The sequence below is a fragment of the Mauremys reevesii genome, linkage group 10, assembly GCF_016161935.1.
Source record: "Mauremys reevesii isolate NIE-2019 linkage group 10, ASM1616193v1, whole genome shotgun sequence".
NCBI lineage: Eukaryota > Metazoa > Chordata > Testudines > Geoemydidae > Mauremys > Mauremys reevesii.
This window is the reverse complement of record NC_052632.1, coordinates 73,616,128-73,642,312: the sequence shown is the minus strand read 5'-3', so window position 1 is coordinate 73,642,312 and position 26,185 is coordinate 73,616,128. Positions and strand designations below refer to the sequence as shown.

Below are 26,185 nucleotides of genomic sequence, written 5' to 3'. Positions count from 1 at the left end.
TGGAGAGGCAATGAATAGGAGGAGACATGAGACAGCTTTGTAAAAGAATGACTAGTACTGCAGCGAGAAGGTAAAGCACAAGGATAGCAGCGTAGGCTGCTGAATGGACAGGTGCCTTGGGCCAGCGGGGAGCTGGGAACCTGGCTGAGTGCATGCAGACTGGGGGGGCCGGGACAGTGGTGCAGGGCCCTGTGTATTTTGCAATTCTGTGGGCATGGAGTTTGCACTGTGCTCCAGGACCTAAACTTGCCTGGAGGCAGGTGTCTAGCACTGATCATGTGATACGTATTTAAACGTGACTTACCTGTGTACACAAGGTGCAAAGCCGTGTCTATAGTAATGCTAGTTAAAATGTCTTCACTAAAACAGCCATTTCCCCTTGTCTAGACATCCCAAGATGGTGTGAGGGTCTGTGGCCAGGCTGGGTTCACACTCACCAGGAACAATGAGGGGGCTGGTGGCCAGGAACAAAGATACACTGAACACTAGACTTTTCATGTCGTTTCTGGGCAATCCCTCCCTTCCCTGCCTTGTTCCCACAGCCTAAATGACCACACACTAGCAAATATTAGCAAGCAATCCCCAGGACTCCTACTCCCACCTGCGTCCACCCCCCAAGAGCCAGTGCAGCACAATGAGGCATGAGATGGCTGAGCCCCGCAGCCTTCCAAACTGCCTCCTCTGCCATTGTGCCAGGGCAGGTGGAGGCCACCGAGGCAATGGCAGATAATGGGAAACACAGTTTGCCCTGGGAAGAACTCACAGCATGAAGGCTGGCTGGGTGTATAAGGCCCTGATTCTTAGTTACACATTGATGCCACTCTGGCATTGTAAAGGGGCCTTACAATGGGCTGAAATGGCTCTCTGAGAATATCACTGTGCACAAGGCTTCTGTGGCTGGTGTAGAATTGGAGTAAGGGCCCTACTCCAGTCTGCTCCCCAGCCCTCGGCATATGGGATTAGGGGTGTGGTCACTATAGCTGGTATCTGCTTCCCAGGGCCTGATGGGGACTCTGGGAAGCAGAGTGTAAGTCAGAGCAGCCTCAGAGGCCAGGGCAGGGCCTGGCAAAGCTCAGAACACATAGAGTGCAAAGGTGGCTTCAGGCCATATTAACGCCTCTTCCTGTCCATCCGTGCACGGGAGCAGAGTAAAGGAGAGCCAGGCCCCTAGGAGAGCACCAGTCACTCTCATGGCCTGACAGCACATGCCATGTTTGTCACACCGGGATTGTGGAAATACCCCGAAAACAAACAGCAACTTGGCTGCCGGTCAGGAAGCTGCATAGACAGACAGCAAAGCCAGAGGGTGCATGGCAGAGCCATTCCAGCGACCAGAGGAAAGGGATTGCCAGGCCATGTGTCACCCCCCTCCCCAAAGATTTCTCCCCCAATCTTGCCTTGGTTTCACTCACCCTGGTATTGTCTGGCAAGGAGGAGAGTGAATGCCTGGGCTTGACTGCCCCCAGGAATCTGCAGGCATCTGTCTCTGGGCTCTGCTGGGCGTGCTGGGATCTGCCAGGCGGGCACCAGGCAGATTGATTTTTCACATAAGTGTCAAAAATAGAAAAAAAAAGTAACATTTTGAAACTTCCAAGTAAAGCTGATAAATTACAGGGCCCCAAGGCATCGCTTCTAATTTCCTCCATTGCCAGGACATTGTACGGCACTCTTCCAAGGAGCCCAGAGCCCGCCGGCTGGCTGCTCCATCTCATCTGTCATGTCCTTAATAAAATGATCATTTCCTATATAGCACTTTTCATCAGTAGATCTCAATGTGCTTCACACTCGTAAATGTATTTCTCACCACAGAACCGCTGTGAAGTAGAGGAGGGCTATTATCCCCATTGTACAGATGGGGAACTGAGGCACAAAGGGGCTAAGTGACTTACTCGGTGTCACACAGGAAGTCCAGGGAATTGGATTTGGGTCTTCCACATCCAGGGCCAGTGCCCTGATCCCTGGACCATCCTACAGGCACAGCACAGCACCCTGGAACCAAACAAGGGCAAACAAATGACTCAAGCAGATTGGATGCTGGAGCTGGTGGAGCTAACGTTGTTTTGTCGAACTCTGAGTCTAGGAGTTTTAGTCCATGAGTCACAGGGCTGGTCAGTGTTACACAAAACTAATGTGGAGCCAGAATCCGAATTACTGCAGAAGCAGCTCCTGATGCTGGATTCCTACCCGGGTGCTGTTTCAGGAACTGCTGTAAGGAAGCTCCTGCTCTAAGCCTGCATCAAAAGCAGGTTTTCATGCTGTGGAGCTGAAAATATTCTGCACCCCTGTCCATCCCAGTGTCCACACCATTGTTAGCACTGGGTTCCTGGTCTGAGTGGAGATGCATCTTTGCAGTTTTGCCTGACACTGGCTGGGCACTGCTGGTGTTTTAGCATGGCACTGCTGGGAGGAAATTCACACCAGTGAAGACTTATCTAGCACTGAGTGCTGAATATTCCATGCCGGTAGTTGTTATGGAGCAATAAGAAAGGAGGAGCTTTGGAGGAGGAAAAGGAAAAGCAAGGAAACCAATTTAATAATGACTATATTGTATAGACCTGCCATGCCACTTGCCTGCTGGCATGGATTAATATCCATAAATCAAAGAAGAAGGGACCGTTCTTAACGCTGGAGATGGCGGCTGGTCCTCAGAAAATTGCTAAGGGGGTATTAATAAGGAGAGACATCTGGGAACAGCTTCAGGTGCATTGGCTACATGCATGGGAAATTCTTCAGAACTGCTGTCAGCTAAAATTTATTCCCGTGCAATGAAGTACACATGGTCTGAAGAACTAGAGCTGTGAAATCAAGGATCCAGATATAAAGGACCTCATCTGGATCAAATGTGCCCCCAAGGAGAAGGAACCGGATCGCTCATTCTCTGCTTCACAAGGAACTTCTGGCCTTCCTTTATCAGGGCAGTTGCTGGTGAGTCAATTCATGAGTGTGAAAGTTGGCCCATCCTATTGACTTTTTCCAGGTCCTAAGCCGTGGGAGCAGTCTGGGTAAGTGGCAGGAGAATCTAAACCTCATCCTTAGGAGGATGCTAATTGGGTGCACGTGGGATACTGTACAACTGTCTCCCCCTATTGAACAGGGTATGCGGCAAATAAATAGTCTGACATTATGGATAGCTGGAGTCGTCCAAACCCCAGCTCGTCATTGTGCCCACAATTGGAAAACAGAGGCGCAACATTATTCCCACTCAGATACCTGATAGCTTAGCTTACTGCTCAGTGCAGTTTACAAAGCCTGGTTTTCATGCACTAGCCAAAAAGTTGTGGTTATGTTTCTAACAATACAGGACATTGCTCAGTGAAGACTAGAATTCAACATCATCAGGATCTGGACACTTGCTGTACAAATCAACACATGGCAGCTGGGTGCAATGTTCCCGTTTTCTGTTCTAGGTTGCTGTATCAGATGACTAAAGGGACAATGTTAAGTCATGTAGGCCCCAAAGCCACGTTTTGTTTAACAAGGGGTTATTGGGGGAGGTAGAAGCTGCAGAACCCAGTGTGACTAGGGTGGTTGTGGTATTGGGAAGACACTGCAGTGATCATTGCATTTCTAAAGAATTGTATCCTGACCCAGCATGGAAGAACAAGGTGTCACCCCATGAAACTGGCAGACAGTGCATTTAAAGAGAAAATGCTTATTTACACAGCACAGCATCAACTGGCTGATTTCACTGCTACAGAGGGGCACTGAGGGCCAAACTACGTGTCAGGCTTTTTTTCTTAAGGGCTGGAGAATTGTATGAATGTTATTAACGTCTGCCACTGTCACTAATGACAGGGAAATCAAACCTCATGCTTCAGGGAGTGGGCTGGTTGCAGGAAGGAATAGCCCCCTCCCCAACTCCACTGTGGGATGTTTTCAGCTTTGGGTACTGACCATTGATAGGTCAATGGGCTGATCCACTACAATGTTTGCTGTAACCTAATTCTGGCCCAAGATTTTCAAAAGTGACTAGTAATTTTATGTGCCTTATTTTTTCGGGGGTGCCCAACTTAAGAGACCAGTTTTCAAAGGGGTGTGGGTTGGGTATCTAAACATTGAAGCACCCCACATCCCTAGTGACTTTAGTCCCTACATGATTGGGCTCTGATGAGAGATGCTCACAATGCTCCTACTGAAACACAAGCATTCCATATCTGTGGCTGGTACAGACAGACATTCCTTATAGTACATCTGCTGAGTAGCACCTGTAACTTCTGCAGACTGTAAGTTGGTTTTCTTTCTCTGTAAATACTTGCCATTAGAAAGGAGATATCCAGGCTACCTTCTCCTAAATTGCTGTTACAAGAAACAGAGAACAGGAGCACCGATAAGGTTGAAAGAAAGTTCAATTGTCCCACCATGCAGATGCTGGATATCAGCTATATAGGGATTACTACTACCAAAGTTTTTCGATTGCACCCTTAATTCATCTTCCATTAGAGATTGGAGGCTGACATCAGTGCCCAGGCATTATGGTTCTATATACCCTAGAAATAAAGTAGGCTCGTTTCTCAAGCCTTTTGATAGCACAGACCACAGCTGAACAGCAACAGTGTGTCCTGAATTATCTCCCCTCCCATTCATGCAGAAAAGTCCTCTCCAGATCTGGCCTTACCATGAGGCGAACTAAGGCGGCCGCCTCAGATGCCAGACAGTGTGTGTGTGTTTGGGGGGGGGAGCACTAGGACCCAGAGTGTAGAAAATTGTGTCTGCTGCTGGTGCATATGTATTCTCTCTGCTCTAGATGCACAGAGATGGTGGAGTGCTGTGCTGGAGGAAGGAGGGCACATAACAGGCAGGCAGGAGAAAAGGTGAGAGGGAATAACAGAAAGCAGCAGGGGCTGCAGGGAGAGAGAGGAGGAGGAGCCTCTTATGTACCTCTCTGGCACCCCCAGGAGCCTGGACTGATTAACACCAGCTTCTCAGGGAGCTTCCTGTTTCCTGCTGTTTCCCTGGCCCCACTTGAAGAGAACAGGCAGTCAACTGAAGTAGTAGGAGGCAGTTAGGCCCTTTAGATGCTGATATCTTCCCTCACTCAGGTCCTGCTACTAGTCTGCTTATTTGTCCCCTTCAACTGAGTGTTGAGAGCCACTCTAGCTGGCACAGAACAGCAGTCAGGAGTGAAAGAAGATGACGCCCCTCTGGGGCAGCATTCAGAAAAAGAAAGCAAGCAAAGGAAGCTTTTCTATCTAAGCAGGAAGGAGCTCTCCTGAGATACAAATGTTCACGGTGAGCCTTCCGGCCCCAGGGAGGATGTGAATGGTGAGGAGATGCCTGATCTTCCAGTTAGTCAGAGTGCAGGTGACCGGCAGCTACTGCAGCATCCATATCTCCCATCTCAAATGGATGTAACCATGCACATTCCTGAAGAAAAGTGTAGATCAGAGAAGAGCGTGGTGGACGCACAAGAAACAGCTGCTGCTGAGTTTAGTTCCTTAAGTCTAGATGATCCAGGACTGTGGACCCACTTGAGCAGTAGCCTGAGGGACTTCCTTGTACTGCATGGGCCACAGCACATGTTCCCCAAAGACAATGAAAACAGACGTTTCCATCCAACACGTTACTGGTGTGAAATCCGCAATGGTGACAAAGTGGAGAGGCCATGGCTTATGTACTCAAAAACCCAGAATGCTGCATACTGTTTTTGTTGCAAACTCTTCCATTCTAATGTTCTAGCCACATTGGGTTCTACAGGACTGGAAAAAGGACTGGAAAAATCTGGCTGGAAATCTGGCATGCCATGAAAAGGCAGCAAATCACCAGAGAGCATTCCACAGGTGGAAAGAGCTTGAGATGAGACTAAGGTTAAAGGCCACCATAGATGATCAGCATCAAGAGAAGATTGCATCAGAGTCTATTTACTGGCAAAATGTTCTGAAAAGGCTCATTGCCATTGTAAGAATGCTTGCCACCCAAAACCTAGCACTACATGGCACTTCAGATCACCGTGTGTGCCAAACAATGGAAACTTCCTTAAAATTGTGGAGCTGATGGCTGAGTTTGATGCTGTACTACGAAGAGCCAACACCCAAGAAGTGTGCACACACCACTACCTTGGAAAAACAATTCAAAATGAGATCATACAGTTACTGGCAACAAAAGTCAAACAGAAGCTTATGGCAGATCTGAAGTCAGCAAGATATTACTCTGTTATTCTGGACTGCACACCTGACATCAGCCATACAGAACAAATGACTTTAATGGCGTGTTTTGTAAGAACAACAGAACCTAGTGAAAATGTCTCTGCAATCGTGACTGTCAGAGAACATTTTCTAGAATTTATTGACATTGATGATATTACAGGAGCTGGTATGACAAATGTGCTTCGTAAAAAGCTGGAAGATACGGGAATTGCGATGGCTGACATGAGAGGTCAGGGCTACGATAATGGTGCCAACATGAGAGGAAAGAACAGAGGAGTGCAGACATGGATCTGAGAGTTAAACACTCGAGCTTTTTTTGTCCCATGGAGTTCTCATTCATTGAACTTGGTGGTCAGTGCTGCAGCATCAGCTTCTAGTGAGGCTGCTAAATTTTTTAATGTAATTCAAAGCATCTATGTATTTTTCTCTCCATCAACTCATCGATGACAAATTTTGAAGCAACATCTGGGAACATCCTCTCTGACACTGAAACCACTGAGTGCCACACTATGGGAAAGTCGAGTGGAGGCAATAAAGCCTATCAAAAACCAAATTGGGAAGACAGATGTTGCCATAGTTGCCATTATGGAGGATAATGCTATGACAGGAACCGTTCTTGGGAGAACAGTGGCAGAGGGAAATGGAATCACCAGAAACATACATAACTTCAAATTTTTGTGTGGCTTAGTGTTGTGGCATGAGATACTGTTTGAAATAAATGTTGTAAGCAAGAGACTCCAAGGTGTTGACCTTGATATATCTGGAGCAATGGAACAACTAGACAAAGCGAAGTCATACCTACAGTCTTATTGGTCAGATGAGGGATTTCAAAATGTTCTGAAGAGTGCCGAGAGAAGTTGGCAGAGGAACTTCACACTGAAGCTATTTTCCCACCCATTCAAGAATAAAAGAGTCACCGGAGAAGAAGACATTTTGATTACGAGGCACGGGATAATCCCATAAGAGATCCCAAACAACAATTCAAAGTTGAATTCTTTAACCAGGTGCTAGATTGTGCAATACAATCGGTCGAAGACCGTTTCATGCAGCTCAAGGAACACAGCAGTATATTTGGGATACTTTATGATATTCCAAAAGTCCTCACTATACCTGAAGAAGACCTACACCAGAAACGCAGGGCACTAGAGACAGTGTTGACACATGATGACATGCGCGATATTGATGCGAGTGATTTAGGTGATGAACTGAAAGCCCTTTCAAGATACAATTCAGCAGGATCAACTCCAAAGGCTGTTCTGGAATATATGTGAACAAATAAGAGGACCACTCTCTTTCCAAATGGTTTTGTTGCTCTGCGCATACTTCTAACACTTCCTGTAACAGTTGCCAGTGGAGAACGCAGCTTCTCCAAGCTGAAGTTAATAAAAACACGTCTATGCTCCACAATGACACAGGAGAGGCTGGTCAGCCTTGCAACCATCTCAATAGCGCATGAGCTGGCTCAGACTGTGGACCTTCAGCAGGAAGCAGTTCAAATCTTTGCAACCAAGAAGGCACGGAAAGCACCTCTTTGATTATTCAAGCAGATAAAAATGCCAGTGTTTCCTATGCAGACAAGAAAAGTTACATTTGCTGTTCAGGCATTTGAAAGTTAAGTGTTACTTAAAATTTTTGAACAAGGCATTTTAAGTTGTTAGTTCTCCTTTATTGGGGTAGGTAGCAGAGCAGTACCATGAGAGGAATAGAACAGGAAGAAGGCAGAATTGAGACCTTTCAAAGTTTTGGCCCAAGCCAGGGGGTATAGGGGCATCATTTGAGCTCCCCGCCTCAGGTGCCAAAATGTTGTGGGCCGGCCCTCGTCCTCTCTCATTCACTATCAAGTAGACTACCTCCTCTGCCTTCTGCATCAGCCACCTTCTCTTTGTCACAATTATGCCCTCCCATTTGCAGTTACCAAACCTCCCAATGGATAGTGCAGCAATTGCCTGCATGCAAAAGTAATATTAGAAACATGATTTAGCAGCTGAGCCCAGGAACAAGGAGGAGGGGCCAGGACCATGTTCTCAGCTAGCTTTCCACAATCTCGCAGCAAGGGACATCAAACCAGACAAACCCTAGAATTCCACTGGGCTCAAAATCAGATATTTACAACTCAATGGATTCAAGTATCAGGCTGAATCTCGGTCTCAACTACACCCAGTGTAAATCTGCAATGACACTCAGTGGAATGACTCTGGATTTAAACTGGTGTAACCGAGAGAAGAATCTGGCCTGCTCAATACCCCAACTGCTCACCCAAAACATCCAAAGATGTTCTTATGTTCAAAGAGCAGGAACTGTATCCAAAACCACGGTCACCAATGCCCTAGCCACCCCTTCCCTGGCGTTACGTCACATCTGCCAAGTCTGCAGCTCAGCTTCAGAAGAGGAACCGTCTGAAGGGACTCCAAGGAGAACGAGCAGAACATCCTCAGAACCATGAAAATCACCCAGCCATTATGCTGGAGCCTCGGTACATAAATCTCTCTTCCAAATACCAAGGAAGCAGCACTGGGGGTAAAAGAAGGGGGATTGGCCTAGGGCTAGAAATTCAATTCAGAGACAGCCTTCCACCCCCCAGTCCCTTGCCAGGGCGCGGTGCCCCCTTAGCTAGCCCACCCTACCCTTTTTCATTATCGAACCACCCTCTGTATGGCAACGCAGGACTAGTCCTGCACTTCTCTCCCTTAGGAATCAGAGGGGACTAGGGTTAGAAGCATGGAGTTGACCCACTGCCACAGTAGGACACTTGAGGGTACAGTGTATGGAGACAGCCCTTCTCAATGTGGCTGGATAGCAGCCTGGCCTGGAGACAGCCAGCTTGCAGTGTGAGACCAGGAGCCTGCATGGGTGGCGAGTTATATGGGCCCGTGGTGCCCATGCTCCACCAATATTCAGGAACGTGGGACCAGCTCCACCAATATTTGGGCTTATATTTTCAGAGCCATCCCATCCATAGGATGGACCAGGGCACCCTACCCGGGCCATGAACTTTGGGGGGGCCCCGTGCTTCAGGGGACGCGGGGTACCTGGCGCTGGCAGCAGTGAGCGTCCCTGCCTCTTCCCGCCCCTGCTCCACCCCCACCCCACCTTTCCCCGCCCCTGCTCTGACCCCTCCCCGTCCCATTCCACCCCTTACCCCAAACCCCTCCCCCAAGCGATGCCAGGATCCAGCAGGGCGGAGCAGAGCAGGGCAGGCTGGGGCCGGATCACTCACTGCTGCCAGCGCCAGGCCCTCTGCTAACCCTCCAGGCTGCCCTGGACCCCGCATCCCCCTGAAGCATGCCCTCCCCCCCGAAAGCACGGGGCCCGGGGAAGTTACCCTGATCCGTCCTATGGACGGGACGGCTCTGCTTGGACCCATTCTGGGCACCACCAAAAATTATACAAACCTGGCGCCCATGGGAGCCTGAGCATTAACACCAGGCATTGCCCTCTCCAGCAGGTTTTCTTGATATAGGGATTTCCCAGTGACACTAACCTCCATTAACATGACACAGCCACACCTTTCAATAGCCCTTGGAATGCTTTGTACCTAGGGCTGATGTTACGCCGAGGGTCAGTTCTCTCCATTGCAGCTAAGACGAGGGCCCCGAGTGCCAGGATTTCATTAATCGTAGTTAGTACAGTTGTTGTTTTTTTTTTTTAAAAAAAAAACCTTGAAATCCTAACTTTCAGAGCATCCTCATCTCACTCCCCTTCTCTTTTCCCTCCCCTCAGCTCACGCTGTAACGTGCCAGTCGCCATCTCTCGTATTTGCTTCCTGTCTCTATTCCCTGGGCCGCCTCCTTGCATACTCACTGACCCACTTTAACTGTCAGATGTACAGTTGAGCGGCTCGCTGGAGGGCAGGGATGGATTCACAGAATACATTTACAGAGCCAGTCAGAGAGGAGTGAAGTGAAACAGGGTCAGAGAGAGACACCCACACCCACGAGGGAAGAAAGAGGAGACTGACACAGGGGAGGAAAAGGAGCGAGAGATGGAAGTGAAAGGAGTTAGTGGTACAAATGGAGCTGGGGATATGGGAAAAAGGACAACAGCGAGGAAGAGAACGACAGATGAGGAGGAGGGGGGCAAGCTAACGAGGGAGCGGCTGGGTTAGTACAGAGTCCCTCAGAGAGGCCAGCCACACAGGCGAAGCTGAGGGAACAACACTCACAAGGGCAAGCTGCCATTTTGGGTGTTGTGCAGGTGGGGGTAGACGGTTCTGGCACCCGCACTGGAGTTGGGGGTTGCGGGGGAAGGGAAGGTGCAAACATACTCTAGCTCAAGGGCCTGGGGCTGAGCAGGTCACAGTAAAAAGTCCTCGTCATGTTCTACAGAGTGACTGTGACCAATGCATTGTTCTTGTTCTTTCCACAGGGCATGCACAGTGCTTGGCTATTTATCTGGAGTGGCTTGGTACCCTATATATCTCCTTACCGCAGCAGGGCCTGCTCCATACACATGTCCCCCCAGGCCCTCTTAACTCCACCCCGTGTTTCAGACTGGGCTCTGTCAGCTTCTGTCTGCAAATCTTGTAAGCTCTGGGGTTGTGAGGTGAGGGGACACCATGCACTCTGGCATGTCTCTGACCACGGGGGAAAGGTCTGGGAAATGCAAAGTCTGGAGCAGAGCATCTGCCCTGATCCGAGCAGGGAGTGGGAAACCTGGAAGCCCTTGACAGGATGACAACAAAGGCAAGGAGTTGGCTGGGGTAGGCGCGAGGGAGTCAAGGTGGATGCCTGCTTAAAATTAGGAAGAGACAGTTGAGGGGCTAAGGAAACCAATTGGGTGTCTGGAAAAGGAATCTGGGGGCGGGGGGAGACCTCTTGGGGGCTGAAAGGAGAGAGCTGTGAATCAGAAGAAGGAAAGACTCAGGATGGTACCATATATGGAGAAGAAAAAAACGGAGAGAGAGAAATGGGATGCTTATAGGAGCGTCCAAACATCTTAGGGCTTGTCTGACTGAAACCACAGAACTATTTGAGGTTTGCCCTCACTAGCTGGACCAGCCACAGGTTCAGGCAGGAAAGCTGGCAGGAAAGGGAGCTACTGTACCAGGGTCTCGGTGGAATGAGTTAAATTCAGTCAAGAGATGCAGAAGGTTCGTAAGCGCAAACCTGAGCGCTGTGAGCAGGCTGTGCCAGGACTGCACTCAGAGCTAGAGACAGACAGAGCCTTCGGAGAGCGGGAAATTTGCTGCTTGCCTGTGTCTCTTTCTGGTTTCCCTGGTTTTACTGTGTTTTGTTTAATTAAGTCACACGAATGTGGTGTAAGTTCTATAAGGAAATGAGAAGGTAAATTAACATTCCAGAGGAGGCAATGCCAGCAGCACGCGTGACGCTGAAACAGCAGAGGGACGCGGAGAAAGCTGAGACAGGAGGAGGGAGGAAGAGAAGAAGCAAAGAGAGAAAGTGGAAAAAGGGAGCAAAGGGCAGGGGGAAAGGGAGAAGAAACCTGCAGGGTGGGCATAGAAAGATAAAAATCAGGAAAGGGAAGAGGAGGAGAGAGGGGGATTGAGCAATGGAAAAGAGAACAAACAGAGAGAGAGGCAAGGGGAGGAGGAAGGACTGAGGGGGAAGTGAAAGAGTCTGGAGAGAGGGAGAGATTTTTATCATTGCTATTTCTACAGCACTCATGTCCTAATTGTCCAGGGTTCTTTCCTAACAGAGAGGCAGCTATAGTCCCTGCCCCGATGATCTCACATTCCAGCGGTAGCCATGGCACAAGAAGTGAGCACTACGCCAGGTGTGGAGAGACAGGGGGTGGGGGAGGATGGAGAAGAGATATAAACACGAAGTCATAGGGTTACTTGGCTGTTCCCCAATGTCCGGTTACAATCAATGTTCCCTAAGATGTACAAAACTCCACCCCCCTCACTCCCTCACTAAAGTCCCCAGCCAGGGCACAGTGCCCCCTTAGCTAGCCCACCCTACCTTTATTCATTATCCAATCACCCTCTGTATGGCAACGCAGGACTAGTCCTGGACTCCTCTCCCTTAGCAATCAGTCCCTCTCTCTGTTACATTCACGGCATATACACAGACAAGTTATATAAAAACATAAAATATTCTTGCTGGAAGGATGCAAAGTAACCCTCCTTTATTTCTTAGAATTCAGAACAACGCCACACAAGAACTCCAAAACAGAGAGAGACAAAACAGGCTGCTCCCCAAAGAAGCCCAATTCACCCACTTCGTGCTACATTCTTCCCTACAGAGCTCCCTAGCCTGCAAGCGGGACCAGAAAACCCATTACAATTTAAAATGATAGTTTGTAATTTTAAACACACTTTTGGCTGGGCTAGTCTCCCCTGGGCCACACTGGAATAATCACTGTGGCTGGTACTATTTCTGGCTCTTAGGAGGCTGTTCTCCTCTCCACCCCCAGAGAAGTCCTTTCTCCATCTGACAGAGGATGTTAGACACACAGCCCAGAGATAGTCATATGTGATATAGGGTTGCCAATGTTGGTTGGACGTATTCCTGGAGGTTTCATCACATGACATAATCTTTAGGGGGGAGGGATAGCTCAGTGGTTTGAGCATTAGTCTGCTAAACACAGGGTTGTGAGCTCACTCCTTGAGGGGGCCACTTAGGGACCTGGGGCAAAAATTGGTCCTGCTAGTGAAGGCAGGGGGCTGGACTCAATGACCTTTCAGTTCTAGGAGATTGGTATATCTCCAATTAAAGATTAATCTTTAATTCCTGGAAACTCCAGGATAATCCTGGAGGGTTGGCAACCCTAATGGATATTTAAGAATGTTTCTCTGTGACAATGGGAAATAGACTGCGAACAGACTTGGTCAGCCGGAGTAGCTTGGAGAAGCTGAGCAGTGTCTGGGATTTCCTTTCCAAGGACTGCATTCCCAGCAGCCACAGGCTGTGATAGAGGAACTACCCCTGCCCAGTTTTCAGGCTCTGCTTCCCTTGTTTACACACAATGCTGGGCTGCTCAGATAGACCCCAAGAAGGTCCTGTTGAGTCTAACCTTCACCCTTAACTAGAGACTTGGCCTGGATTCTCTCCTGTGCCTCCGCTCTACTTCGGGCAGGGTGGGAGTGGGAACAGTTCCAACTCCCTGATTCTCACACCCTCCTGAGAGCCTGAGCTGCTTCCTAGCAGTTTTGACTTGACTCACAGATGTTGGGGATTTAATGCACTGCACCTGTGGAGGATAGCATGCCAAGCCGCTCCCTCATGCCCCTTCCAGGGTTTTGACCTGGCACATCTGCACTGCCAGAGAGTTCCCCTCTGACAGGAGAATTTTCTGCTGGCTTATTGCAGCCAGTTTCTCACCTTCTGGGTGGCACAAAGGCAATGGAGCTGTGTAGAAAGCCTGCTCCTTAATCTCGTGGCGACAATTGATGGATCTGCCAGAAAATGTGTTTTAACAAGCAAAGTTTACCCCCCTCTAGATGTAGACAGGGAGGACAAGGCATAAAGCTGGGGGTCGGGGGGTGGCGGGAATGGCTTCTGCCACTGTGTCCCTACCCTGGTGGGCTCACTTTCTGAGGGATGGAGTTTCACTAGCACCAGTGTTCGTGGACACCCAACTTTAAATTTGCACGTGTGTGCATTCGTGTTGGGAGTGCCCGCGGGCTCAATCAGGCAGGGAACAGAAATGATACCATGTGATTTGTCTGACCAATCACAAACAAACAATGCTGATGGCTCCTATGTATCCTATGCTCCCAGCAAACTGTTTGCCATCAATCCACAGAGTGAAACAAGTTAGGGGGGGAAAGTGTCCAGTGACTGTGACTAATGAAATCTGCTCACGAGTTCCCAAAAGGTGCTGAGCACCTGCAACTCTCACTAAAGTCAGAGAGGCAAATCCGGAGGTCCTCACTCAGGCAAACTCCCAGGGCTCATCACCTCTCCGGATCAGGCCCTCGATGACTATTCCTTTCCTGCTTATGGGATGCGCAATTATAAACCTCAGCCATTGGCATGCAGAGAGAAAGTCTGAAGTATAGCTTTGCCAGTGGTGGCTAGAACAGTAGGCAAGAAGGCAGGGGATCCAAAGGAAGGTTTGGAATATCTTGTATAATTGTGGAAAAACAGAACAGGTGACATTAGAGGCTGCTGGCAGGCCCATTTCAAAGAGGAAGGCTTGGATCCATGTGAAAGGCTTGACTGAAGCTCTCTGGCCTCAGTTTGTCTCCCCCCAGCTCATAGTCCCTGTTGAGAAGGTTGATCAGGAGACAGTATTGCCTAGTTTCCACATGGCAGTGTCTGTTCAAGGGATTAACCAAATACTCCAGATTGGTCTGTGAGCAAACCGAAGGTGAATGCTGAGCACCAGTTTGTAAGATTAAATCTCTTCTAATGCTGGTAAGTGAGAGGTTATAGGACATTTGTATCGAGGGCGGGCTGCCTTTCACAGGGCTTACAACTGCTGAGTCACATCTAGCTATGACGCCACTGTGGTAACCAAGACAGTTATTAAAGTGAGCATGAGAATCGCACGCACATCAGGCTGTGTGAAGGAGAACTTCAAAAGGGCTGACAGTCAGGGAGCCCAGCAGTAACCTTTTGCTAATTAGCTGTCTTGATTTCCCTGCAGTTTATTTTTATACATCTCAGGCTCCAAAATGCATTTACAGTAATGTCATAAAGGTCACGGTAAATAAAAAGCTTCCTGGCTGTTATTACCACCAATCCCACAGGCCTTTCAGGAACGACGTGGCCATGGTTTGCTCAGGACAGGGAAACTGATGATACCACGATCACATCTTTGTCCTGCAAGAGGATTTGCTGAGGCTGTGGCGATGATGAGGGCAAAGAATGACTATTCCCGTCAAGCGGTAGAGCCAGTGAAGAAGATGAGAACTTGTTACGGGTGTGGTGAAGGCAGAGGAGGAGACATCAGGCCACGGAAGGAGCAGCAGCACAAGGCGGGTGTAAAGTTGTGAGATGCAGGAGGGGGTGGTCAGAGAAAGGAAAGGACGGGAAAAGATAAACTTACTAACTATAGACTTGAGTCCTGAGAGAGAGAAAGAGCGAGAGAGCGGGAGGGAAGGGCAGGGTGATAGAAGAAGACCAGTCATTACAAAGCCATGAGGAAGGACATACGTAGAAGACAACACATGGGAAAGGAAGAACATACATGGAGACTGATTTTGTGGCTCCAGGCATATGGAAGAAGCCATAGAGATGGGAGTGGGACTAGGGAGCCGAGGCAAGAGTGACTTTTGGGGGCACGGCTCTTGGAGGAGTTTAAGGAAGAGATAATGTCAGGGGTCCAGCTCTGAAGAGCCTTAAAATGTGTCTACACTACACACTAAGTGCAGGCTCTGGCTCCGGGTTGAGCTCAAGGCCCCCTTCTGTCCACAATAAATCAGCCTGACTCAGGTTGGCAAGCACTCGGGACCTGGGTCTTAGTCTCTTGGGGTTGGAGTCAGAGCCTGAGTCAGAAGGTCCGCATAGTGCGGCATGGATGCATTAGCACATCGGTGAGACCTGGGTCCAGCAATCCAGGGTTACAATGCAGTGTGGATGGTCACGCATGGGCTTGGGAACACTGAGTCCACAAGCCTGGGCCCCATAGCCCTGGACTTAATATGAAGTGCAGACGTACCCATAGAGGCACAGAGCTGATGCTGACTCTTCATACAGGAAAAGATGGAACGCCATGTGGTGGAGCCACTTGTGAAGTCAAGTCGGGATCTGAGTGTCACTACAACGCCTAGCCACCCTGCCTCACTGTGCTAGTCTCGCTAATCCAAGCAGTCTGGTTTTGCATCTTCTTTGAGCCAACCTTACCCCTCGTTCTACCCACTGTTACCACTGAGATCTCAGTTCTCTCTTTACGTTCATGGACTATGGCTTATGAAAGTACCAGAAGGTGGTTGGTTTGCTGTGATGTTTCTCCCATGGGCATAATTAAACCACACCCAATGAGCAGCGGTAGAAACTCTCCTGCCAACATAGCGCTGTGCACACCACCACTTATGCCAGTGTAACTTAGGTTTTTTTCAACCCCCTGAGCGACATAAGTATTGCCGACGTAAGTGGTAGTGTAGACATGGCCTTAATGTTCCCTGCTATCTGAATCTATTACTAGAGCGTCCTCTGAGCTACAGCATTAACTAGTGCTGGGCCAAACCCCAGGCCAGAAGTTTAAAGACATGGACTTTGATCTCATTTATACCAGTGTAACTCCTTTGACTTCAGTGCAGTTATTCCTGATTTACACTGAGTGACAACTGCTGCTTCAGGCCCTTTATCTTTGAGAAGCCTCCTCATCTTGTGAGTAATGACTAATGGTCATGGGCACGGCATTTAGCTGGTGGAACTGACAACCAGTGACCTGGGATCAAATGACTAAGGCCCACAGTTTAAAAAAACAGTGCACAGAAATGTGCATGGACTTTTGAGAGGTTTTTTTTTTAATTGACCCCAAGTCTTTCTCCATTGAGCATCTACAGTTAAATACTAATAGAAAAGGAGGAGGCTGGAAATTTTGCCTTTCAATCCTAGATGTTATTTGAAATCCCAGAAAAAATTGGGAGATCCTCGAGATGGAAGATGGCTGTGGAAATTAAATTGGCTTCACTCATCGTTCTCTTCACCCAGGCCCGCTGTGGATCTCTCTCTCTCTCTCTCACACACACACACGATTGCATGATCTCATACGGATTGTTCTGATCTCTTTGGCTCCTTTCTCACTCCTGCCCAGCAGCACAAAGAGCCATTTTTACCTACTCAGGGATTGGTGGCTGCTAGGGACAGGCAGGAGAAGTGAAGATGGGATGTGCAGTTTATCAGACGAAAATACAAAGGGTAAGAAAACAACTTCATTATTACCGTGCTGTTCTTTCAAGCACAAACCACTCAATATTGGGTCCCAATGGATCCCAAACACAGAAGATCAGTTGAAGAGAATTCAGAGTTGAAAGGAGAGCTGTGCTTGTTGTATTAAGAATAAGAACCTCAGCAACGCTCATCTGCCCCCAGGATCACTAATATTTTATTCAGGATGTCTCCAAATAGCTGTGGAGGGGTGGCAGGCACCTGAGGTGAGCCCCAAAACACTTCATGCAGAACTCTCCCTCCTTTTCTGCTCTCCAAGCCTGTCTTCCTTGGTAACGGTGCAAAGGGCTGCCCTGAGGACTTGTCAGAGAACTCACTGCTAACTAAACTCCAGGCTGTTATTTTCTTTGAACTGGAGTGAAAAAAGCCCTTTGAATTTGACCTTTGACTCTTTTTTTCAAAACAAGTGTCTTGAATTGAAGAGACAGATCAACATGAAGTGCAATTTCAGCAGAAAAGCTTTCGCCTGCTTCATTGTACTGCTTTGGTCCTGCTGGCAGCAGCTGGGTCTTGGAGTTCTGAATCCCAGCTGCTTAGCTCTAGACACCTAGTTCTAAGGGTCACACCATGACATCCTTACTCAAGCAACGTCAATAGGAATTTTACCTGTCTACGGGTTGAGTAAACATGAGAGAGACTTCCCAATTGACTCTACAGTGCTAAACCCTCTAAGCTCGCTTTCCAAATGCCCTTTCCTAAAAGGCTAGATCCTGATATTTTCCGTTCTCAATCCCATTTTTACAATTAAAGGTCACTGTACCTTAGATTCTGGATTCATTGCTCTTAGCCCTGGTCTACACTTACGAGGGGGTCAACCTAAGATATGCAACTTCAGTTACGCGAATAGCATAGCTGAAGTTGGCGTATCTTAGGTCGACTTACCTGGCCGTGAGGACGGTGACAAGTCAACCGCTGCTGCTCCCTCGTCGACTCCGCTTCCGCTTCTCGCGAGCTGGAGTTCCAGAGTTGACGGGGAGTGTGTTTGGGGATCGATTTATCTGCGTCTACATGAGATGCGATAAATCAATCCCCGATGGATCAATCACTACCCGCCAATCTGGGTAGTGAAGACCTGCCCTGCGATTATATTTGATCATGAACTAGATTGGTAATGAGATACAGGGCCTCATTTCCAGCCTGACCTTAACTAGACCTCAGATTTTACTCTCACAATTTTGCTGGTGCGCTGTAGGTCATTTAGGGACCAATTTTCTGGAGCAACCTGCAATTATGCTCCTGCATCTTTGCACCTGCAAATAACTGCAGATGCATTTTATGGCACTTAGGTATCCAACTGAATGCACCTGGATTGCACCAGCAAATCAGCCACACTGACACGCCAAGTGTTATAAAATGTATCTACAGTTATTTGTGCCCACCAAACTGCAGCAGTAGCGAAAGAATCACATGGCTATAACGTAGCCATGGCGTGGCACAGAATGGACTTCCACCTCAAATGGTTGTTTACAAGTCTTCCTTCATCAAGAGTCAGTGTGAGAGGATTTAGGCTTCTTAAATCCCACCAAACTGCACCCATCTTTATTTGCAGGAGCAGTGTCTCGAGACACTGGATTTATGGCTTATTATAACTCACTAACAATTCCCCACAGCTGCCTTCCCCCTCCCGCTTCCTTTCCCCCTATGACCGGAGGAGTGTTAACGGGCCACTTCACCTTGAGTGGTCCCTTGAAATATGTGTTCACTACTTACTCTAGACAATCTGTTCCACTTGGTATTGAGTGGTGACACTGTGAGTATATTCCCCAGACCTGAAGAAGAGCGTTGTGTAACCTCAAAAGCCTCTCTCTCTCTCACCAACAGAAGTTGGTCCAATAACAGTTATCACCTCCCGCAGTTGGTCTCTCTAATATCCTGGGACCAACACGGCTACAACAACACTGTCATCTGATGGCTGCTTATTGGCTTATGTGAAATAATTAGTTGTCTCACTTCAGATCCCAGCAATTAAGTAAACGCCTCAGAAAACGTACCATCCCACATGGCCCCCTTGTTGGCATTCTCCTAGGACCAGGCATGGAGACCGAACAGAATCAAGACTGGAGGTTTTTCTAAAAGACGTGCTCTAGCAAAGCTCAAAGTTACAGGCCAGATGCGGGAATCATTGGCTGGGTTCTGTGGCCTGGTACCAGTCAGGAAGGGCTGTTGCTGAGATCCAAGGTTATATGCACAGTATTACCAAGCACATAATGGCTGCTGCATATGTCTATCCAATCTCTGCACCACCGCCTGTCTGAAATCATTACTATGTGAAGATCGTTGGTTGACTGAAGTATGAGAGACGCTATAAAATCCCCATCTCAAACCTATTTTAATAGTCAGAGGAGAGTGGTTATCAGACAGACAAAGAACAGTGGTTTCCATGGAATTTCAGGGGTGGGGAAGATAACCAATGCCTTCTTTCTAGGGTGCAGTAGAGATACAAGCAACACACACAGAGTCCATTACCTTTGTGTCTGTGCGCCTGCATCGCTTAAACAATTGATTAGCTGCCTAAGCACCGCAATGGCCACCATCGGCTCCAGATCAGACAGGTGTAAACCGTAGTGCTCAGCAGAGAGCTGGTGGGTGGCCAAGAGTGGGATTTTCTGCCTTCACTGAGAGCTGTGACAATTCTGCACACATGTCGGCCTGCATAACTCACTCTTCATTTGGCTGACACGCAAAAAAAAAAAAAAAGACATTTGGAGGATGTTGCATCTAAATGATGTGAAATGGCCCCGGTGTATCCAAAGGGGCTGGCCGTATTGAATCTGACACCATGACACAGTGCTGTGGAAAGCAGAAAAGGTTCACTGGGAAAGTGTCAGCCTGGTGCACCTCCATCACACTTCCCCTTTCCTGACAGGTTCCCCTCTCTTGTTACCGCCTCAGCTGTTTTCTCCAGGACTGACTTTCCCCTGCTCTGAGATTGCTGCCAGCTTGGCTTCCGAAGATACACGGGTGATACAGGAACACCTTGACGGATACAATACAACAACCATTACTGACAATGGAGGATTAATGAGGCAGAAGCATCCGACCTGCTGCTATGGCTCCAACGCCTGTCTCTGAGCATGCCCCACTCCTTTCTCTTTCCCATCCAGGAGGGCAGCAAACACCCTCAATAAAGGACAGATTCTAGACTTTACACCATTGTATTGACTAGTTATCTAGACTGCATGGGAGTTCCCCCAAGGCCTATCCCTCAACATCTCATTTGGAAGGAGACAGCACATTGGTAGCACGGTGGAGCACCCTGCGGAGCTGGCATTCTGTACAGTCTGAAACCTCCATGGAGCACCACCTGCTGGCTGACATGTAAGATGGCACTGGAAGAACTTAGCTGCTTTTTCTCCCTCCCCCAACTCTGCCTACCCCTTCAGTTCAGGGTCGGATACTGTGCCTCCAAGTGTTTCCCAACTGTCTCACTGCATGTACGGCAGGAGAGAGCCAGGCAGTGGCTCCAAGAACTTCAGGGACTTGTTTAACATCCAGTGGTCAAGACTCAAAGCAGTCAATGCACAAAATGCCCCCACCCTCCGATCTCCCCCGTACATCCATGCAACAGTGTCCTTCGACCTTGGAAGGAGTGGGTTTGGGGGGCTTCCCTCGTCATTTGCTCATCCACAGGCAGTGACCTGCCGCTAGTAGTATTGAATTAATGCATTTCATACACAGTGCATTTGTTGTGCTGGGTGGGGACGGGGGTGGGGAGGAATGCTATTCAGTATTAATTTCATGGAGCAGCATGTGGGACTTTGCCATGAGCTAGATGATGGAGGACAAGTCTGCTCCATCCATTTCCCATTTCTCCCTCTCTAGGCCTGCTGGTCCCACCCATTCCAATTTGTTCTATTCAGCCATTAGCATGAGGTCAGGGAGGGGGCACAACCAAAGGGGAAAAGAATAATAATATCTCACCTTTATATAATCCCTGCCATCTCCAAGCACTTTGGGTTACTAAGACATACACCGAGTTAATTATCATTACCACGGTATTACAGGTATTCTTACACTCAGTAAAGGGAATACCATGTAATACTCTGGCAAGCACATCCTTCCACCTTTTCTGTTATTTCTACAGAGTCGTAAGTGCCTGGTACTTTACAGATAAATAAAAGACACCATTCCTGCCTGACAGACAGACATTTCAAAACAGGGGGTAGGTAGCGTTTTACTTGCAAGCATTAAGGCTGAGCATTTCAAAGCTGCCTCTGGGATTTGCCATTAAAGTTAATCAGGACTGGGTATCTGACTCTCCACGGTGGCTCTGAAAAATCTCAACCTCAAAGTCAGCCTAAATGTTTTAACGGCCCTCACTGTGCATGTGTGGAGATCACTCCACTCACCACAGACATGCGACCACCTCTAGGTGGAACACAGCAGCTGTTTACCAGCGAACAGCCACATCATACATAGAATACTGTGTCATATTAAAATGGGAGGGGAATATCAATAAACAAGAAGCAATTTACTAATTACTCAAGTTATGATGGGGCCAAAACTGAGGTTACTATTGCCATGGTTGCGTTAGTGTCGACAAGTGATAAGGATCTGCTAGATTTTATATATCCTCCAACAGGCAGCATCTTCCTGCAGCACCATGCACCACAACCCAGTGCTGGAGCCTTAGTTCAGTCCAGACTCAGAGGAAAGACTGCACTTCCATACACAACACTTCCAGTAGCATCTGATTTTCTCTTGGCATTCTCCCATCCAAGCACTGCCCAGGCCTCACTCTGCTGAGATGATGGGAGGGAGTTTTAAAGCTCCTAGCCATCAAAATCCCACTTTGAAAATTTGCTCTAATGGCTGTAAGGTGGGAGGGAAGAATGGGGAAGAAAGAAGATAGGTGGAAATATAGAAGGGATGAGACAGGAAGACACGAAAAGAGAGGCAGGAATTGTAGAGGAAGACTGGCTTCCTTAATAAGGCTTATTTACTTCCCCCAAAGAGAGAGCTGTGGGGTAAAAACAGCACCATTTAAAGGCAAACTAGCAATAATAATCATTGTCATTATAACCATAATCTCAAACTGTTAGCTCTTTATGTACTAACGAGCTTAATGGAAAATGCTTTCCACACATCAAACCATTTTGTATTTACTTAGGGCACATGGGCCTCTTTAATACCACTTGGTAGTTAGCGCCAGTTTCGTCTTTAAAAAAAAAAAAGGAGGCCCATTTGGGCCAAAATTTTCAAAAGTGACAAGTGATTTGGGATGCCCAATGTGAGGCACCCTAAAAGGGTCCAGTTCTCAGAAAGTTAAGGTGTCTCATCTTGGGCACCCCAAACCACTCTTTACAGCTGCGTGTTATTTGCCAAGACTGGTTACATATATAGAATTTAATACCAACTAGAAACCACCACAGCCTTGCTCCCAGGCAACGCATCCATTTTTAAACTGGCCCCACCAAGGACCTATAATTTCTGGTCAAGTGAAGTTGCACTTGGTGCAGGACAAGTGACTTTATAGCATGTTTGCAGAGCCCAGGGACTAGTTCCGGCCTGGGGGCGAGTTCCGTCCCCAGCATGATTTAGAGCAGCCTTAACTGCTCAACCCTGGAAGTCTCTAGAAGCTGCATCTCTTTGAACAGGGGGCAAATCTGTGGCACTTTGCTCTCGGAAGAGGAAGAGGAGACGCAGGAGAGCATGTGACAAGCCTGCAGCTGAAGAAGCCAAGATCCGAGTGCTCTCTGCAAGGCCTTCGAACAGGGCGCCTCATTCCCTCCAGTCCAAGCAGGCAAGATAGAATGGAGGGTATCAGCAAGGTGGTAAAGCAGAGGCTGATCCTGCAGCCTATATTCACCCCGATCAATGAGTGTAGGCGACTCCCCTAGGAAAGCTAACAGGATCACATCTAGGCCAGGGGCACGTTTAGTTCTTATATCTCAGGACAGTCTCAGAAGAGGTTTCAGCATCGTCAATTCTGGCGCTACACAATTGTCAGGTACTGCATCAGGCTGTAAATAAATAAATATCCTCTTCTGCCTGGGGACACCTTTTAATCTTCCTGTTATATTTTATACACTGTCCCCGCATCTCAGCTGGGTTACACTGTATCTAATTTGAACATCTGACATATGGGGTTGTATTAAACCAAGGCCTTCGTTTTATATTAATCATCAAATATAAAAATACTGCTAGCTCAATCCTGCTTCTCAGGCACCAGGCCAGAGCTGCTCTTGCTGCTTCCACCTCCCGACGCCAGCCTGAGAGCTGCACCATAGAGGAGAGGCTCCCACTAGCAGAGGGCAGCTGTGTTTCCCAGCTCCATCTACCCTCTGGGTTTCTGCATCCTATGGGGGCGCCACAATAGCCCAGATGGTGGAGGCTGCAGCAGACATTAGCCAAATCAATCATGCCCCCACTCCTGGCTGGTCCCACTCACTTAGCAGGCCTTGCTGGCCCCTTATGTGCCCTCTGTTGGAAGGACAGTTGCAGATTTGTGCAACCACAACCTTTCTCCAGTAGACTTTCTGCCCCCAAGAGCCCTATGCCAGGGTCTATGCTGGCAGAAGCTGCCATAAGTGAATCTGGCTCTGTATCCACAGTCACGATCAAGGGTAGTCAATTATTTTTTGTCAATGTCTAAATCTCTTGGTGAAAGTATAGTCAAGGTCCAGTCTCCAGAGAAAATAAATAAATAATAATGATGATGAAAACAAGTAAATAAAAAGATTTCAGGGTCTTTTCAAAAGCCTCTGGCAGTCTGGATTTGGCAGTCCGTCTATTTACTACCCTGGTCTAGATGTTAGACTAAGGTAGATACTCAAGTGTGAGCGTGATGGGAGAGACGACAGATGAGATAGACTATTTCTCTATCGCCATATGTATCTTTCTGTCTATCTCACAGGCAGGCCAATGTACATGTTTTATAGCCACATTTCCAGGAGGCTCATTTTCAGCTGCTGCGTGCTGCCTTTCACACTGGTTTATTAATATAGGCCTGCATGGGGTTATTAAAATCCATTCAAATCCAATGCAGGCATTCCGATGTTAATGTCAATGGCTGGGAGGCACAGAGGATGGGAGTGGGAGTGAAAGGTGCTTTGATGGCTAATTTCCAAGCAGTCTGGTTTAACAAATAACTCAGAAAAGCTCAGAGGAAGATTCAGGCCGTGGGGAAGAGGTGAGCTATGGATGGTGCCCTTCTGGGTCACGATGCCGTGCCGAAATCCCCACAAATTCTCTGTCTCGTTGTGGGTCTCCGTGTGAGACCATGTGCTTTTCCTTCTCCAGGTGGGAGCAGCAGTTTAATCTGATCAGCCAAACCATTCTGTCTGAATTTTACTTGTCAGCATTGACTCTTTGCCTTTTGTTTCAGAGGCACTTTCGCAGCCAGACTCAGGCTCTCTGCCGGTGAATCTGCCGGAGTGGTTGGCTCCAGTATGATGGTTACACCCTTCTTGTCCAGGTTTGATTCACAGGACCAGAATGTCAGGAGGGACTGGGTTACTGCACTGAGAAGCTTCCCATCACAGACATTTAAGATTTCACACATCTCCTCCTCTTTTACTGGTGCAGGGAGGTAAACATCCTCTTGGGGGAAGGGATTGTGTTTACCTGTGTGTCCATGCAGGGGCTTCTAGGGGCCAGGTCATAACAATAAAGGCTGCTGTAGAATTTGCTCCCATGGGAGGACAGCGAGTTCAATAGCGTGGCTGCATTTTTAAAAGATCTGGCTAATTTTAGGAGCTATGTGTAGTTACTGTTAGGCAGGCTAAGATAAACGCAATCAGAGCTTCAGGCTGTAAGCCGATTCCTTGTGAATATCAGGAAGGAATTAGCCCCCTCTCCCATATACGCTATTTGCATATTTGGCTACATGCATCATGGGAGATTTCATGTTCCTATTTGGCATCAGGTACTGCCTGCCTGCGAGACGCGGGGGAACAAGAGTCTGATCCGGACAGCAAAGAAAGTCTGACTGCAGAATATGAGGCATGTGCATCGGAATCTGAAACCCTAACTCTCGGTGAAGGTGGTTGTGGAGCAGCAAGTCCAGTTTCTGCTGTTCTCTACCTATGATGCCCCAGTGGCAGGTATTTGCCCTAACACTTTACATATGGATGTCAGATCACACACTCATTCAAGTGACAGAGGAGAAAACGGAGTTCATCTCCCTTCCCCACCCCTGGCAATGCAGGATTGTCCCCTTCAGCACATCTTTGTCCAGGCTGGTTTTAAATGTCTCTAATAGTAGAGTTTCCACGTTTTGGTCAGAGATTAATCCCACACTCTAACAGATCTCTGTAGCTGGAAGTTTTCCTGATGCATACAGTAGTGGCCTAATTTCATACTACAGAAGTGCATGGGACACAATTAGGCCTATATATATAGGGCATACATGACTTAAATAATACTAATTTAGTATTTGTCACTTCATAGAATTTTAGGCCAGGCGGGACCCTTATGACTAGGGTCCTACCAAATTCCTGGTCCATTTCGGTCAATTTCATGGTCATGGGATTTAAAAAAAACTATAAATTTCATGATTTCAGCTATTTAAATCTGAAATTTCATGGTGTTGTAATTATAGGGCTCCTGACCCAAAAAGGAGTTGGGGGGGGTTGCGATACTGCTACCCTTCTGCACTGCTGCTGGCGGCAACACTACCTTCAGAGCTGAGCAGCTGGAGAGCAGTGGCTACTGGCCAGGAGCCCAGCTCTGAAGGCAGAGCTGTCACTAGCAGCTGTGCAGAAGTAAGGATGGCATGATATGGTATTGCCACCCCTATTTCTGTGCTGCTGCTTGCAGAGTTGGGTGGCCGGACAGAGGCGGCTGCTGACTGAGGGCCCAGCTCTGAAGGCAGCAGCGCAGAAGTAAGGATGGCAGGTATGGTATTGCCGCCCTTACTTCTGCACAGCTGCTGGTGGGGTGCTGCCTTCAGAGCTGGGCGCCCGGCTAACAGCTGCTGCTCTCTGGCTGCTCGGTTCTGAAGTCAGCGCAGAAGTAAGGGTGGCATTACCATGACCCCCCTAAAATAACCTTGTGACCCCCCTGAAACTCCCTTTTGGGTCAGGACTCCCAATTTGGGAAATGCTGGTCTCCCCCGTGAAACCTGCGATGGTTTTGACATAGGGACATCTGGACTGAGCCCATCATCTCATTTCCCACTACAGGCTACCAAGCTGCTGCCAGAGGACAACGATTTTTAGCCAGCCCTTTTTATTCCTCTGACTGGTCTCCAGGACACCTACGTGGTTCAGAACCTCCAGCAGCCAATCACATGCCTCC

General features: G+C 48.2%; 1 protein-coding gene across 6 annotated transcripts in view; it reads right to left on the bottom strand.

Annotated features, from left to right (window-relative positions):
- ELFN1 (extracellular leucine rich repeat and fibronectin type III domain containing 1) overlaps positions 1–26,185 on the bottom strand; it is a 171,653-nt gene that overhangs the window by 43,607 nt on the left and 101,861 nt on the right. The window contains exon 5 of one of the 6 annotated variants that reach the window (XR_005585841.1): positions 19,069–19,921. The exons of 4 other annotated variants lie outside the window; for them this stretch is intronic. The gene's annotated coding sequence lies outside the window, so the exon portion shown is untranslated. Of the gene's footprint in view, positions 1–19,068; positions 19,922–26,185 lie in introns of those variants that run through there. One more of the 6 variants, XR_005585840.1, reaches the window with a different exon arrangement.